Below are 19,244 nucleotides of genomic sequence, written 5' to 3'. Positions count from 1 at the left end.
CAGGCCTTGTGAAGTTAGCACTCTGTTCCTAGTCATAGGCAAGCTAGCACGGTTGTACATAAGCACCTACAGGACGCTTGATTGCTCAAGCAACTTACATTAAGCAGCCCATTGTCATCGGTTATCGACCACTCCCTCTTCACTAGCTAAGTAACCTTTACGAATTGGCCATTTCAAGGGGGGATCAGCTATGAGATAGAAGAGAAATAGTTATTGTAGGTGCGATAAGGTTAAGTTACGTTTCACCTAACTCTATGAGACTTGTTTGAATTTACTTAAGGACAACTTTAGGGAAGAGTAACGACCTACGAGTTGTTTATTAGGAAATGCCAGAAATTTCCTACATAGCGGTGCCGCGACAGGGATACCGACTTGTATACATTAAATATATTTCACATTTTGGTGCCCAGAGAGAGGGCCCCGATTTGTTTACCATAACCTCTAAATATTTTTCACACATGGCTTGACACCAGTGCAGGAAATAAGGAAAGCTCGGCTTAACATCATACAGTCTTGGTAAATTGATGAAATCTGGGTGAGCTCCATGAAAAATGAAGGCATGAATTTAAAATCTTATTTATATCGGATATTGGAACGATTATGGAAGACAACAATTGGCCCATAATCAGATTGTTACATGGCCGTTAATGGGCCGGGGTGCAACCGGACAGTGGATTTGCATTGGCCAATTACTAACAGTAGAATCTGGAAGTAAGGGGCCAACACTTGATGTACAGGACAACGAGTAATGGGCCGTTATTGTGCCAATAGTTCAATGTTTGTTGGGTTACCGGTCACTGCATTGCTCCCTGTGGTTTCTTAGTGTTCGATGACCCATGAGAGCTTTCCATGCAATTTTTTCCCTAATCAAATGTTCTCTTTTGCATGAATAAGTCAAAGGATAAAAAAGATGGTTTACTGCCTGACACTGAACTTGCTGTCATAAACATATGAAATATCTGAGTGGCAAAGTTAATAGTTTTGGCATGGTTATAAATAATTTTTAGCACTGTTTTCTGATAGACATCTATGTATTCAGTTGATAGAGCCATCACTGGAGCAATATATTCAGATTTATCTTAGGCCAGACAAAAGACTATCTTCTTTGTTATGGTATGAGATTTGAGCTTCCATTTTTTTCAATTTTTAGTGTCCTCTACAGACAATATGCAATTTTTTGTAGTGGTTATTCTTTTTAGCCATATCGGAAAAGGTTTGGTTTTATTATGGGACACCTTTGTTTTGTTTTTAAATTTGGTAGGATGACAAATTAAAAAAATACACTGTATGTGCGTCCCTACGTGTGTTTTTTACTCCAAGCACTTTCATATACACATTACATATCTGTTTATCTATCTACAGTATCTTTTTAGATAGACAGAGAGATAGAAAAACAGAGTTAAACAGTAGACAAATGGACAGATCAAGAGAGAGAGAGAGAGAGAGAGAGAGAGAGAGAGAGAGGAGGCTGGAAACGCACTTTGTTTTTGTTTTTTTCTGTGGCAATGTAAAACCATTCCGGGTACCATAAAACCTTTTCGCACCATATTCTTCTTTTTCTTCTTCATCTTCTTCTCCTGCCTGTCTCTGTCTTTTCCCACCATATTCTTCTTCTTTTTCTTCTTCTTCATCTTCTGTGTGTCTGTCTCTGTCTGTCTGTCTGTCTGTCTGTCTGTCTCTCTCTCTTAATTAGACTTCCCCAAGCTTCATGAATTCCCCTGTCCTTGTCATCGTTTCTCTACTTAATAATCCTCTTTGCTCTATTGCTTCTAATTTCGTACATATTTACCTTTAATATTTTTTCCTCCTTACTCATCGTATTTCATATAAAATTCAGTAACTAATCCTATTATTTTTTCTTACCATAGAGCATTACTCTTTTCGTCTTTTCTCTCTCTCTTTTTTTCTTCTTCTTTTGTCACTACCTAAATATTTCTTGTCACATCAGCATTCCTTATATTTTTGTTCCCACTTCTTATACCTCCTTACGTCTCCCTCAATTGTAGTCTTTAATTTCCATTCTTCTTCTTCCTGTTCTTCTTCTTCTTCTTCTTCTTCTCCTCCTTCTCCTCCTTCTTCCCTTTTTATTCTCCTTCTTCTAGCTTCCCCATCCTCTTCTCCTGTCTTTTCTTGACCATCTTAACCTTCCTCTCACCATCTAACGTACTCTTTGGCAATTTTTTTTTGTTCTCACACATCCTTCCTAAAGACTCGGACTCAGAAAGAAGAAATAGCCTCGTAAGATCATCTGGTTTCTACAATACATGGTGAAACTGCCAACGCATCGCATAAGAATTACAGGTCAGAGGGTAAACTAGAATCCGGATTTTACGCATAATGTGGACAATTTGCGATGTTAAACAAAGCATGCTAATAATTATTTTGTCAGACGAGGAAAACAGAGAATAATGGGATACTACAAACAAAACACGGACAAAGAATAATCAAAGAGAATAAAGCAAACACACACACACACACACACACACACACACACACACACACACACACACACACACACACACACACACACACACACACAATTTTTACGTCAAAATTATGCGTGTTTTACATATTTTCTGTTTTACGTATCTTTACTTTTCATTACCTCGACTCAATATTCCACTTACATCCTCAAATTGTTCCCTTATTTTTAATGGCTTCTCTTTTTACATTTACGTTAAACACTCTCTCATTACGTACATATCCTTGTTAGCTGCTTTATCTTTTTTTTTCTTATTTAAAGAAATCTTCCACACAATTATGCTCTCTCTCTCTCTCTCTCTCTCTCTCTCTCTCTCTCTCTCTCCCCCTTTGTTCCCTTCCCCTTCCTCTTCCCGTCTTCATCCTCTTTTCAATCTCACCTTAAAGAAGAAGGTGCTAGTGAGGGACATGGTGTGGAAGAAGTGGAAGCCTAGTATTGAAGGATGCAGGAATGAAAAGGGGAGTTGTGGCAAGAGAAGGGTAAAGGCAGTGGAAGGAAAGGTTGGAGTGAAGGAGACGGGGGAGGTGAGAAAAGACTAGAGGGAACGATATGACATGAAAGGGAAAGTGGGGAGAATGATGCTGAGATGCAGGGAAAGGGACACAGAACATTATATATGATGTATAAAAGAGAATTACAGGATATGTACTGATCTGATAGGAGCAAGAGAATTAAATAAGTAGTAATGGGAAGATAAAAGAATCATATTTAAATAAATGAGTCTGCATTAGAATGGTAAAAAGGATGTAGAGATACATAACAGCTGAAGGTTATATCTAACTGCGTCATGGTCATAATACCTACACACAAAATCTTGGCGTTTTTATGAGTGAGTGGATGGCTCGTTTTTATACAAAGAACCTATCATCAGAGTATGTCTTTTTCAGCTTCTTCTTTACCCTTTTATTCGCAGCATTTACTGCGTCGGAAATTTCTGCATTTCAATCTCTTGAATTCCTAGTTTCTAAAAATCAGGACAAAAGAGGAAAAAAGAACTGATGCAGTCCATAAACAGAGATAAAAAATATTGAAAATGGTAATTGGATAAAGAAACGAGTATTGAAGAATTACAGCTAAGAAGGTACAAGAGGATAAACTATTAGAAATCAACTGACAGGTAACAAGACGACTAAGGCATTGTGAAGAGGTTTTTTATTTTTTATTTTTTTTTATTCCAGGAAAAAGCTTTTTCCCCCAGAGCAGTTTTCTTTATATTAATTCCGTTATCATACATTCCTGAGTAATATCTCGCTTTCGAGATCATCACACGAACGTTCACTTCCTGTTAGTTATCAGGACACAGGGGCGAATTAAATATTATTGTAAACAGCAGCAGCAACAGAGAGGAATCAGATATGCGCAATAATGAGCATGGTACACAAAAAAGGAAGAGCATGAGTTGAAAACAGGGGAAAAGCGGCACAGGGAATGAGAAAAAAAAATAGTAAAAGAAACAAAAATGTTTCTCGTAGTCACAAGGATTTCTGAATAAACAGTAACTTGAAGGAAAACAGAGCAGAAAATACCAACTTCATACCAGATTAATATGGTTCACGTTAACGTGGTTGCAAAATATCTTCCTTTGATGGAGCCTTTTCGTTCTTCATCTCTTGATATTTTCTATTGAGTTTTGTGAATAATATAATCAACAAACGGTAAAAAGGCATTAAAACACAACAAACTGAGAACGGAAGATGGAAGATTGACGGAGGAGGCAGTTCAGGATAAAGTATGTACACTATTTAACCTTACAGGGGAACACCCGCAGCCAGTGGGATGTAGAAGTCTTGCTTGCCTCATATACCTGCTACATATATACTCGTGTGTATATATATATATATATATATATATATATATATATATATATATATATATATATATATATATATATATATATATATATATATACAAATTATACTCTTGCTTTCGACATCTCCCTCAGTCTCGTTGTTCACCACTGTGCAATATATGGGAGGGACTGAGCTGTGGCTCATTCGGTAGAGAGGTGGCCTGCAGTCCTACCAGACCCAGGTTGAAATCCCCGCTGGGGCAGGGAACAGTTTAAGGATTTGAATTTCATAATAATCAGACTTTACTAATCTACCAGATGACCCGTCGATATGTCGTAAAAATACTCCCGCTAATACCAATGCACCAGTCCTGTATGAGACAGCCCTAGCATGTATTCAATATGGACGGTGGGTGTTAACGCAGAAGTGGTGACATGTGGAGGTGTGCGGTATGTAGGAGGACTACTGGGCCTTGAAAGCAGGCTGTGAGGCCTACGCCCAGAGTTGAACACATAAAACAAAAATGAATAAATAAAAACGTAAATATAACACAGACAGTTAGCATAATGCTCATTGGTGTAAAGTATGCTTTCTACGAGGAAATTGCAGAGGACTATAATCGTGTCCACTAGCACATCATACAAGGAACGCCAACTGGGTCTTCAGGTTCTGTCAATGAAATATTGACGCCACAAACACTAGACACAAATCTCATTCAAGAGCATAAACACTGGTGCCAGTTCTGAAGATTCTTGTCTACTAGTTGGGCCATATGGTATTAGTTTATTTATCTACTTTTTTACAACATATGGTGAAACCTATTAGTATTTTTTTAAACTGATAATGATACTTGTGTGCTGCATCTTAAAAGGATGTACAAAAAAGACAGTTGAAATATTTTGTGTGGTAGCACAGTGTTTGAATCTTTGCATTAATGAACAATGGGCATCAAGAGATAAAAGAGTATTGCTTGAGACAATTCAAACATTAGCTGTATTAAAAAAAATTAACATGATGGTATAGTTAACACGGCATGGCAATACTTATATATGAATTTCGAAAGCGCTTGAACAAATATGATTTCATCCCAAAGTGTCGGACGATGTTATTTTGTATGCAGGTTCATTTTGTTATATATATATATATATATATATATATATATATATATATATATATATATATATATATATATATATATATATATATATCTATTGCCAGACGCCTCAATCCCGTTTGGGGTGGCCACAAACAAATCGCCTCCAAGTCGCCCTGTCCCCCGCCATTTCACTGCCCTGCTCCCAACTCACCCACCCCTCTCTCATATACCTCTCCACCCCATCCCTCCATCTCATCCTCGGTCTCCCCCTCCCTCTTCCACCCTCCACCTCACTCACATACACTCTCTTCGTCAATCTTTCACCCTCCATCCTCTCCACATGGCCAAACCACCTCAGTGTGTTCCTCACAACGCTTCCTATCACATCCACATCCACACCACAACGCTCCTTTATATCCTCATTCGTCAGCCTGTCTCTCCACGTGACTCCACAGGCTCCTCTTAAATAACTCATTTCCACTGCTCTCACTCTTGACTTGTGTCCTTCCAACAATGTCCAAGCTTCACTTCCGTACGTTAGAGTTGATATCACAATACTGTCATGTAGTAACTTTTACTTCCATGCTCACTTCCCTGTTTCTTATCACTGCTTTTAAGGAACCAGCAACCTTTCTTCCCTGCTGTACCCTTTCAAGCACTTCACCCTCCAAACCTCCATCCTTACTCATCACACTACCCAAATACTTAAACGTACTCACATTTTCCAATTCCTCACCATCCAACCTTGCTGTACATTCACTGACTTCACCTCTCTCAAAGACCATCACTTTACTCTTCCCTACATTCACCTTTAGGTTCCGTTTCTTACACACTCTCTCAAACTCATCCACCAAGCCTTGCAGCTCCCCTTCGTCTTCACTCAACAACACAGTATCATCTGCAAACAACAGTACAGGGAGTTTCCAAACACTATCCTCTCTCACCAGGGCCACTCCAACATCCACTACCCTACCTTGTACCTCTTTTATTACCCCATCCATGTACAGATTGAACAACCATGGAGACATGACACATCCCTGTTTCAAACCAACTTTCACAGAGAAAAATTCACTTAGTTCACCATCCACACGCACTGCAGCCTTCGCACCATCGTACATACTCTTCACAGCATTCAACAACTTCCCATCTACTCCATATATTCTTAACACTTTCCACAATCCTTGTCTATCCACCCTGTCATATGCTTTCTCCAAATCCATGAAAGCCGCATACAACTTCTTTCCCTTCTCTAGAAACTTTTCCACTAAAGATCTAAGAATGAATATCTGATCTACACAACCTCTTCCCTTCCTAAAGCCTCCCTGTTCTTCTCCAACTAATTTCTCTGTTCTTTCTCTAACTCTGTCTATAAGTAACCTACCATACACTTTTCCTATTATACTAAGAAGACAAATGCCCCTATGATTACCACACACTTCTTTTTCCCCTTTTCCTTTGTACAAGGGAATAATTATACCTGACTTCCAATCCTCCGGGACTCTACCTTCCTCCCAGGCCAATCTGCACATCTTCCACATCCATTCTACTACTATCTCTCCCCCATGCTTCAGCATTTCACCACACACTCCATCAATTCCTGGGGCTTTCCCCGATTTAACTTTCTTCATTGCTTCCACAACTTCCATCCTACTGATTTCTTCCTGTCTTCTCACCTCCCTCCTTCTCCCAGCCATTCCCCAGCCACTTATACTCGCATTACTTCCATCCTCCACGTTCAACAATTCCTTAAAGTGTTCTCTCCATCTGCTCACTTTTTCTCCCTTCTCCACTAGTAATCTACCATTTTTATCTTTCACTCCCCTGCTAACTTCACTTCCACCCTGTCTTACTCTTTTCACTTCTCTCCAGAACATTTTCTTACAGTCCCTCCACTTTATATTGTTACATAGCCTATTATTTCATCATCCTTTGTGTAATTTTAACGCTCAGTATGCTGCATGTTTGATCACGAGCGTGTTCTGCCTCAGTTCCCCCCTTCTACCGTTATAGTAGAGTAAGTCGACATTTCTGTTATTCAGTGCGGGATTGTCTACTCTATGTCCCCATGGCTTCATTTGCGCGTCCTTATTACAAGTTGTATCAAGCTCTCCTGGCTCCTATATAATGAGCTCAGTCTCTGCATCATTGCCACTTAGATCTGCTCCTCATTTTGTTCACATCTCTGTCCTCCCCTGTACAATTATTATTATTGTGAGTGCTCAAGAAGTCTCCAAACATCTGGCAGCTGTGTGTAATTTGAGTATAGCTGTTGTTGTATTTTTTCTTGTACTGTGTAGCGTAAGGTTGATTCTTAGGCCTAGTGAGGTTTTGATTAATGTTGGGTTGTGTCAGTTATTTTTGATAATAGTTTGTATCTGTAATTATTTATCTGGCATTCACTGAGTATTATCTGGTATCTCATTTTATCAGGGCTGACTTAGATAAATTTACTCTTGCTAATTTCGTGTTAATAGAGGCTATTGCAGTTAACCATATATTTAACCTGTTTTTGCCATTACATTATCCTTATGAGTCCTGAATGTTTTGTTGTTAATTTAAGCATTAAACTTTAACTTGTAATTTTACCTAACTCTTTTGTTTTGAACCTGGAACTTTACGGGACAGTAGTGATTTTCAGCATTCTCACTGAAAGTGTACGTTATCTTTCTCTGTTCCGTAACATAAACTTGGCGACCTCATATCAGGATATTCAGGATATTATCATAAGGATATTGCTTGATATTTTGTGACTGTTACTTATTCATGATGGCTACTATTACTACACTTGATGAAGCCAAAGATTTTTTGTCAAATGTGCAAACAGTGTGTGATATAGAAAACAGAACAAAGAATGAACTTAAGCTTGTTGCTCAACAATTGGGAATTGCAGTTCACTCTCATCATTCTAAAGATCAAATTGTTGGCATGATTAATAAGAGCTTGTTTAATGTAACTCCTCCAAATGAGCAAACGCAGATTGAATTAGCTAAGTTACAGCTAGCCCTGCAGGAGGCTTGTGCTAAGGAGGCGGAGTCTCGTGTAAAGGAGGCTGAATTTCAAGCACGTGCCAAGGAGGCTGAGTCTCAGGCTAAGGAGGCGGAATCTCAGGTTCGGATTCAGGAGGCACAGATACAGGCACAAGTTGAACTTGCTAGGATTCAGGCAGACCATGAGTATCGCATGAAACAAGGTGGAACTGGATCATCTAGCTCTGATGATTTTGATGTGGCTAAAAATGTTAAACTTGTCCCTCCTTTTAATGAATCTGATTTAACAAAGTATTTTCAGTTGTTTGAGAGGGTAGCTACAGGTTTTAATTGGCCTAAGGAGTATTGGCCAGTACTCCTTCAAACTGTTCTCACCGGTAAAGCTCAAGTAACTTATGCATCTTTGCCTCAGGATCAGTCTGATAATTATGATGTAGTTAAGAGCTTGATTCTTAAGGCCTATGAGCTTGTTCCTGAAGCTTATAGAGTAAAATTTAGGACAACTTACAAGCAAGATAAGCAATCCCATGTTGAGTATGCAAAAATCAAAAAAGATCTGTTAGAGCAGTGGTTAAATTCTAAGAATGTGGATTCTGATTTTGGTAAATTTAAGCAGATGATTTTGCTGGAGGATTTCAAAAGGTGTATTAGTAAAGATGTAAGCCTATATCTTGATGAGAAAAGAATAGATAATTTGTCTGATGCTGCAGTTTTAGCTGATGAGTATGTTCTCACTCACAAAAGATATTCTAGAGAAAAAGGAAAAGCTGAGAGTAAGTACGTTGCCTCTACTCAGAGTACAGGTAACAGGAAAGAAAATAAAGATGATGTTTCTCAGGAAGTAAATACCAGCTTCACCTCTAGATTTCAGAAAAGTAAATGTACTTATTGTAGTAAGCTTGGTCATACTACGGAGAGATGTTTCAGGAGACAGCGTGATGTGAACAAAAAGGAGTCTTTAAATATTCAGTCAATTGGTCTAGTGTCCACTCTTGAGAGTTCCCAGAATTCTTTAACTGAGTTAACTGAACCTGCTTTGAGGGGTAACTTAAATTCTCATGATGGAGCTCCTCTTTTGAGCAGTAACGTGGGTGACACTCTCAAGAGTTCATGTGCTAATTTCCTGTCTGATGGTTTTGTCAGTCCTCTGGACAGTAATGACAGGAAATCAGTTAAAATATATCGTGATACAGGTGCTTGCCAATCCCTTATGCTGACCAGTGTTCTAGGCTCTAATGTTAATTCCTCTGATGAAACTGTAATCTTACAAGGTGTAGGGAATAATTACTTCTCTGTCCCTCTGTGCAGAGTGAATTTAGAGTCTGGTTTTGTTAATGGTTCCGTTATGGTTGGGTTGGTTGAGACACTGCCAATGTCAGGTGTAACTTTCTTACTTGGAAATGATATTGGTGGAAGTCAAGTGTGTCCAGCTCCTCAGTTGTCTAGTGAGCCAGTGGCTGCATCCCAGGATTGTGATGTCCCTGATGTGTTCCCTGCATGTGCTGTCACTAGGGCTAAGTCTAAAGTTACTGGTGATTTAGAGGATAATGATGATGATGATGTTATCCTAGCTGACACTTTTCTTGCTAATTTGGACCACTCACCAGATGAGGCAGTACCCCGTAGTGTTGATAATTTGTCTCGTCAAGAGTTGGTTGAGTTGCAGGTTGCTGACCCTGAGTTGAAAGGTCTAGCTAACTCTGCTTACAGTGAAGAAGAGTCAGCCGGTGCTTCTACTTGTTATTATGTAAAGTCAGGAGTACTTATGAGGAAGTGGAGACCCCCAACAGCATCAGCCGACTGTGAATGGGAGGTTGTACATCAAGTTGTCATCCCTCGTGTTTGTAGGCAGGATATCATTAGAGTGGCTCATGATTCCAGTTTGGCAGGACACCTTGGAGTGAGGAAGACTGTGGCACGCATTTTGAAACACTTCTACTGGCCAGGTATCTTCAGGGATGTTTCCTGGTATTGTAAGTCTTGTCACACCTGTCAAGTTGTGGGGAAGTGTAATCAGACCGAAAAGGTTGCACCTCTAGTTCCCATTCCTCCTTTTGAGGTGCCTTTCACCCGTGTATTGGTGGATATTGTGGGCCCTCTTCCTAAGACTTCTTCAGGATTTTCTTATGTGTTGACCATGATTGATATGGCTACTCGTTATCCTGAAGCCATTCCACTTAGAAATATCTCAGCAAAGAACGTGGTTAAGGAAATGCTAGGGTTCTTCACAAAGTTTGGTCTGCCCAAGGAGGTACAGTCAGACCGGGGAAGTAATTTCATGTCAAACGTTTTCAAACAGTCTCTGAAAGAGTTGGGCATCACCCAGATCACGTCTTCAGCTTACCATCCCCAGACCCAAGGAGCGTTGGAGAGATATCATCAAACACTCAAATCGATGCTCAAGAAATACTGTTTGGAACATCAGAAAGACTGGGATAAAGGTCTTCCATTCGTTGTGTTTGCTGCAAGAGAATCTCCAAATGAATCACTGGGCTTCTCAACTTTTGAACTACTGTTTGGCCATGAAGTAAGAGGACCCCTTAAGTTACTCAAGGAATGCTGGCTGTCGGAGGAAGATGACGTCAACCTGCTGGAGTATGTGATGAAGTTCAAAGAACGGCTGTCCACTGCTTTACAGCTGGCGAGAGAGAATTTAGGAGCTGCTCAGGAGAAGATGAAGACTTGGTATGATAAGAAGTCCAGGTTACGCCACTTTCAGCCAGGAGATCAGGTTTTGATTCTGCTACCAGTTCATGGGCAACCTCTTCAAGCCAAGTTTAGTGGCCCTTATTTCGTGGAGAAGAAACTCAGTGATGTCAGCTATATCATCGCCACACCAGATCGTAGAAAGAGCAAGCAACTATGTCACATCAACATGCAAAAGTTATATCACAGGCGGGACGAAAATAATCCAGTCTGCACTGTAGCTGTTCCACCCGAGTCTGCAAGTGAAGCTCTCCCATGCAGTATGAGCCTGAGTGATAGTTTGGGGAAGAATCCTGATATCATGAATGATCTCCAGACTAAGCTTTCTCATCTACCTCCAAAGGAAAGGCAGGAGTTTTCGGCATTACTGCAGGAGTACCCGCAAGTGTTCCGTGCTACTCCAGGAAGAACCACTGTGTTGATGCATGATGTCGATGTTGGAGACGCAAAGCCAATTAAACTGCCTCCTTACCGTGTGAACCCAGTGAAAGTTCCTCTCATCCAGAAGGAGCTTGGCTACCTGTTGGACCACAAGATGATTGAGCCCTGTCAGAGCGAGTGGAGTTCTCCTGTCACTCTAGTCCCTAAGCCAGGTGGGTCACATGGGCTTTGCATCGACTACAGACGTGTTAATCAGATAACCAAAACAGACACTTACCCTCTCCCTCGTGTGGAAGATTGCATAGACAAGATCGGAAAGGCTAGGTACATAAGTAAGTTTGATTTGTTAAAGGGATACTGGCAAGTACCTATGACTGAACGTGCTAGGGAGATCTCATGTTTTGTAACATTAGGAAAGACTTTTGCATGTTCTGTAATGCCATTTACAGATTGTTTTAGAGTAATAAGAAATTTCCTTTGTAAATTTCTTTTTTCTTTGTGGGGAGGTGTTACATAGCCTATTATTTCATCATCCTTTGTGTAATTTTAACGCTCAGTATGCTGCATGTTTGATCACGAGCGTGTTCTGCCTCAGTTCCCCCCTTCTACCGTTATAGTAGAGTAAGTCGACATTTCTGTTATTCAGTGCGGGATTGTCTACTCTATGTCCCCATGGCTTCATTTGCGCGTCCTTATTACAAGTTGTATCAAGCTCTCCTGGCTCCTATATAATGAGCTCAGTCTCTGCATCATTGCCACTTAGATCTGCTCCTCATTTTGTTCACATCTCTGTCCTCCCCTGTACAATTATTATTATTGTGAGTGCTCAAGAAGTCTCCAAACATCTGGCAGCTGTGTGTAATTTGAGTATAGCTGTTGTTGTATTTTTTCTTGTACTGTGTAGCGTAAGGTTGATTCTTAGGCCTAGTGAGGTTTTGATTAATGTTGGGTTGTGTCAGTTATTTTTGATAATAGTTTGTATCTGTAATTATTTATCTGGCATTCACTGAGTATTATCTGGTATCTCATTTTATCAGGGCTGACTTAGATAAATTTACTCTTGCTAATTTCGTGTTAATAGAGGCTATTGCAGTTAACCATATATTTAACCTGTTTTTGCCATTACATTATCCTTATGAGTCCTGAATGTTTTGTTGTTAATTTAAGCATTAAACTTTAACTTGTAATTTTACCTAACTCTTTTGTTTTGAACCTGGAACTTTACGGGACAGTAGTGATTTTCAGCATTCTCACTGAAAGTGTACGTTATCTTTCTCTGTTCCGTAACAATATATATATATATATATATATATATATATATATATATATATATTTATATACAGTATATATATATATATATATATATATATATATATATATATATATATATATAATGTCTATCTATTTGCCTAGGCTGCTTCCCCCAAGGAAAGGGAGGTAGCCGAGACAGGGCGACACACTCCCAACTTACTCATCCACTCAAAACACATTCATTCGCATCTTAGCCCAAAAGGCAAAAATAATGAAATATGTCACAGATTTTACTGTGTTTCAGGTCCAAGTGCTTTCTGCCTTGAACTTGGATAATTTCAAAATATTAACACAATAACAGAACTGACACTGGTTTATGGCGGGTCTTATCAACAGTGACAAGGAGTTTACCCAGTTATATGAGGTTGCTTCTGGGAATTTTTGAAAGCACTCTGAAGTGTATAAAACGTCGACCTCTTCCTCCAGGGAATGACCTAACGAAAGAAGAATAAAACATCTAATTCCATACTTATTAACGGTACCACTCAGTTGATGTAGTGCTGCCTACTTGTTCTTTCACTTTTAACATTCTTTTTCTCTGTCAGCCTTCCTATCTTCCTAGTTCTCACATCTTTCCTGTTCTTTTTTATTACTCTTCTTTCCTTTTCGTGTGGCTTTAGATTAAGCGATGAGCCTAATGGTTTCCTGTAAGCCAGGAAACCGTTTACAACACTGGGTGGTAACCATTTACCGAACTGCGTTCGTGTTCCCTACAAGTCAGCAAGTGGGTTAGCGGAGAGTTAGTGCTCCTCCTCGTAAAAACAACTTACTCAAAGTCAAACGGCTACCTTTCACTGGATTATGGTGTCTGGCTAGAGATAGATAGAGAAATGAACGGTGCACACAGCAAATTGAATCACGCACCCATTATGAATGAGACACAAACCATTCCTTAGGCCTCCGAGATCCTTGTGGAGTAGCATTTTAAAAGGTAAAGGAATTCCTCAGCCACACCACTTCCTCTTATTTATCATCTTGGCAGCACGCAAGGAATTCAACTCCACCCTGCCTCAGAAATATTGAAGCCATACCGACAAGAAATGTGTGTGAGGAGGGGTATCTCCCCCCCCTCTCTCTCTCTCTCTCTTTCTGTGTGTGTGTGTGTGTGTGTGTGTGTGTGTGTATGTGTGTGTGTGTGTGTGTGTGTGTGTGTGTGTGTGCGGCAATCCTAAATTATTACGGGAACGATTAAAAAAGAAAGTACAACTAACATGTAAGCCAGCAGGTGAACGGAGGTAAGTTGAGTGATAAACAATTCTGGCAGTAAGCAGTTCAAAACCTGACTTTGGCCATGATTCGAAAATTAAATCTTTTAGCTCTTTGTACAGAATTCAGAGTTTGATTCTCTCTCTCTCTCTCTCTCTCTCTCTCTCTCTCTCTCTCCAGCTACAGGAGACGGACAACGACTGTATATAGATAGATAGATAGATTGATAGACAGACAGACAGACAGATAGATAGATACACATAGATAGATAGAGAGATAGACAGATAGATAGACAGATTGATAGGTAGATAGTTTCATATCTAGAATATCATCCATCAGTTCATTTGTGTAGTACTGCAGATATTCCTTCCATCCATTTATTTGTTTTGGGGAAGGCGGTAGCTCAGTCGGTAGAGAGGTGGTTTGCGGTCCTACCGGACCCAGGTTCAAATCCTCACTGGGGCAGGGAATAGTTTAAGGATTTGAATTTAATAAAAACAGACATACAGACTTTACTGATCTACCAGAAGACCCGCCGACATGTCGTAAAAATACCCCCGCTAAGACCAATACGCCAATCCTGTATGAGACAGCCCTAGCATGTATTCAGGATGGTCGGTGGGTGTTAGCGCCGAAGTGGTGACACGTAGAGGTATATAGCATGAAGGAGGACGACTGGGCCTTGATAGCAGGCTGTGAAGTCTATGCGCAGAGTCGGACACACACACAAAAAAAAAAAAAAAAAAAAAGGTAATAGATACTATGACAAAAAAATAAATAAATTAGAGCCATTCCTGTAGTGAAGCAAGATATTAGAAAAATATGTACATTATACAAAAATTACTAGAAAATTAAGAAACCAATGGAACATATTGATAAGTTTTGGTGTGATATACCTGTTGTGAAAGTGATATTTCTGCAAGTACTGTACCTTGGTATTGTACTATAGTGTGTGCACCTTGCTATTCACTCCTCCTACACACTAGGGCACAATATGGTAAAAAAAAAAATGGATGAATAAGAGCTATATCTCAAGGATGATTCATTCTCGCGGAAGTGGCCTGGGTTTTTGAGGAAGAGTGGAGAAGTCGGGGCATGGGGGAGTGAGAGCAAGGCAACTGTCCTATGCAGCCAGCCAGCCCTAGCCACAGACTCGAGTTCTTCAGGACACACGCTCACTACGAATCCGAAATTGACCTCTCTTCTTCACCACTGCTCTCCACAACGCATCTGCCTAGACACTTGACGACATATACAGTGTGGAGACGAGGGATGGGTGAGTATTTTAGTCTTTTACTGAGCGTTCTAAGTCGTTTAGTTGCTGAGATATGGTTGTCTGATAACCAGCATTTTCTGTAAATATCCCCAGGTATGGCGAGCAGTGACCCAGATTGAACCCAGGGCTTTAGGGGTTAATTAAACTCGGATAGGGAAAAAGCGTGACCTTTCGTACCGAATTCTCAAAAACCAGACATTGTCTTTAATTCCACAACCGTCACCTTAGTTTTAATTGGTGTAATTTAATCGTCATTCATGTCTTGACGTGTCTCTAGTCTTTTCTTTTCAATCTTCTTATTTCCATTTTGTCCTTTTTATAAAATTTCTTTTGCCTTTTTTCTCTAATCAATTTGAAAAAAGAAAGTGTGCATCTTGCTTCTTCTGATGGCAGCAAAACTGCCTTTGGCAGCTCCATCCTTACTTCCTTTTCTTTATCTCGTTATCATCCAGTTTTCTGTATTTTCACTTCAGTTCTCAAGCAGCAGCATTTGCTGCTATTATTCGTATTTCATCCTTTATCTGCCCATCCTTTTTTTTTTTCATTCCCCACTTTTCTTAATCTTATTAGTGTGCCTTTCTTCATATTTCACTTTAAATATAATTGAGAACAGTTTCTCCCCTTAATTGGTTCGCCTTTTTTTTATCCATCACCCCTATCTTCTTCATCCCCTCTTCCACACTAACATGCAGCAATTCCTCCTATTTTATTCTACTGTTCTTGTTTATCGTAATGGCGATTTATTTTTTCGTGTTCTCTGCATCCCCACCCCCTGCCTCTTCGCTGCCTCCTCAAGCACGGCAACATCCCCCTGAATACTAAACTTCTCAACTTTTTTCTCCTCAACTCCACAAGTTTTACAGGAGGAGGGCAGAAAGGAGAAAGGAAGTTAGGAGGAGAAAAGGAGAACTGGGGAAGATGGATAATGATCGAAAAAATATGTGGGAATGGTTGCATGTAAGGGAAGCTCAAGAACCAAAAAGGGGTCTAGTGAAAGTATAAAGAGAAGGATAGAAAAAACGACACTAATTCCACATACCATATTATAAAATGCATCAAGAACAAAGGACCTGACAAAGACAAAAGTATCTTCCTTAAGTCTGTGGAATTCATAGCGGAAACTTTGAAACCATCTGAAACTCGCACTAGTAGAGATAATGTTTTCCCTTTTTTTGCCAGTTGTAAATTTTCTACAAACGGAACTATTTCTTTTACTGTACATTCCGTGCATGCGGGAGAGAAGGTTTTGGTTTGCTTAAAGTGTCGAAAGCTGGATAAAAGGACTGCGGATGAAAAATTCTCTCTCTCTCTCTCTCTCTCTCTCTCTCTCTCTCTCTCTCTCTCTCTCTCTCTCTCTCTCTCTCTCTCTCTCTCTCTCTCTCTCTCTCTCTCTCTCCAAAATGTTGCAGTGAGTACGAAGTCATTTGATTCGGGGTTTTCCACCAGCATCCACATGTGGAGGGAAAAACACAAGACTGTCCCAGTAGTGTTTTTGCTGATGATTCTGTAATGTTAAGTAAGATGAATAGCATTTGTAAAGTTTTACTAATGAGTTAGGGAGTGTATATAGGAAACGAAACCTATAAGTGAACGTGCAGAAATGTAAAGTTATGTTGTTAGATAGTAATGAAGTTACGTAATGCACTGCGAGGCTGGGTGGTCAGGAGAAACAAAATGTGAGCTCATTCAAGAATTAAGGCATTGTTATGAATGAGGATAGAATTTTTGTGCATAAAGAATATGAAAAAGTACATTATGGAGGAAAGGTTGCTGGTTCTGAAAGAAGTGATAATGAATAAGGAATGAGTATGGAAGTAAAAAAAAAAAAAGTCGCTGTATAACAATATTTTCATATACCAAAAATATGGAAGTGAAGCTGGGATCCAGCCGGAACGACACAAGACGAGCATGAACGTAGAGGAAATAAATTATCTGAGAGGAGCATGTGGAATTACATGCAGAGACAGACAGACAAATCAGGAAACGAAGGAACATTGTGGTGTTGATGAATGTATGCGTCAAGAGAAATACTCTTCAATCGTTTGGTCATGTGGAAAGGAACAAAAAGGGGAGAATGACTAGTGTGTGTGAAAGTGAGGCTGAGGGAGGAGTGAGAGAGGGAGACCAAATATGAGATGGAGGAATAGTATGTATAGATGTATGAGTGAGGACGGTGTAAGGTGGAGAGAGGGCAGGCAATTGGCAGAGGATAGGGCGACGTGTAGGCGATTTGTTTGTGGCCACACCTTACGGGATTGAGGTGTCTGGCTATAAGTAGTTTGGGCTTGTCTGTCGAGGAATATGTTGATCAGGCTTTTTTTTTTCCAGTTATCTTCCATGTTTTTTTTTTCTTTTTTCAGAATAAGACTGAGTACTGTGTCATAGTCTTTGTTTATGTCTGCTGCTGCGATCGTGATTCTTAATGGTGGTTGCTTCCTCTTGAAGCAGTCTATGATGAATTAATACACCTTGCAGAAGTGAGTGTTGGTTGAATGTTTAAGTAAGAAGTCGTGTAGGGTCATTTAGATGGATGCGGGAAGAGATATTCCTGAATATTAACTTCTTCATTACTTTAAGTGATGCAGAAATCATTTATTTTTGTCTCTATGATGCAGGACTACTGGAAGACTTCCCTGGTTTATCTGTTTTTCCGTGATATTCTGGATTTGCCTTTGAGTCCAAGAGAAGTTGAAAATTCCAACATGGCCTTATATTGTTATGGAGCCAAGATGTTTTCAGTGGATGTTTGCAATCTGATTTGGTGCTATTGATTTTAGTACTGATTTGGTGCTATTGATTTTAGTACTCATCATTATTTGCTGAACATGTTTAAAGTGAGTGAAGGTGATGTGTGTGCTTCTTTAATTATTATTTATTTTGTTATGGCGTCATTTTGAGGATTCAAGTTTTTATGGCTTTTTGATAATTTATTAAGTCACTTGTTTGTTCCTTCTTGCTGGAAAAAGTTCCACTACTGTTCAGTTAGGTTGTACGTATCGGTGTGCGTGGGTTTTGGATGATCATATATATATATATATATATATATATATATATATATATATATATATATATATATATATATATATATATATATATATATATATATATATATATACACATATATATATATATATATATATATATATATATATATATATATATATATATATATATATATATATATATATATATATTTTTTTTTTTCAGAATGTTCTGTTGGTCATCCTGTGAAGAGCATCGAACTATGAAAAAAAAAAAGTGCGATAACCTCTAACAAAGCAGAACTGGGAATACCATAAGAATGCCGGATAATAACTAATGCATAAAGCAGTTTTATAGGGCAGTAACTAACCTCCATCAGTATATTAAAATAATAAAAACTAAAATACATTTTAGAGGTTTAAAGTCCGTTGCGTGTGAGACATCATCTTAGGTCAAGTTAATCTCCCATGAAAAGTACAATTTCGTCCCCGGACACAAAGGGAAGTGCCTCACAGTAATATCCCATGAACAATTGGCATGTTGGTCTTTGTGCCTGATGTGCAATATATTAAAACCGGACAAGCACTTTAGATTTATTTTTGTGTCTGACCATATATGTGTTTTCTGTAAGATATATCATTATGTACATGGATGGGGTAATAAAAGAGGTACAAGGTAGGGTAGTGGATGTTGGAGTGGCCCTGGTGAGAGAGGATAGTGTTTGGAAACTCCCTGTACTGTTGTTTGCAGATGATACTGTGTTGTTGAGTGAAGACGAAGGGGAGCTGCAAGGCTTGGTGGATGAGTTTGAGAGAGTGTGTAAGAAACGGAACCTAAAGGTGAATGTAGGGAAGAGTAAAGTGATGGTCTTTGAGAGAGGTGAAGTTAGTGAATGGACAGCGAGGTTGGATGGTGAGGAATTGGCAAATGTGAGTACGTTTAAGTATTTGGGTAGTGTTATGAGTAAGGATGGAGGTTTGGAGGGTGAAGTGCTTGAAAGGGTACAGCAGGGAAGAAAGGTTGCTGG

The sequence above is a fragment of the Coenobita brevimanus genome, chromosome 88, assembly GCF_032717465.1.
Source record: "Coenobita brevimanus isolate Jiangsu-jjx chromosome 88, ASM3271746v2, whole genome shotgun sequence".
Taxonomy (NCBI): domain Eukaryota; kingdom Metazoa; phylum Arthropoda; class Malacostraca; order Decapoda; family Coenobitidae; genus Coenobita; species Coenobita brevimanus.
This window is presented reverse-complemented; position numbering follows the sequence as displayed.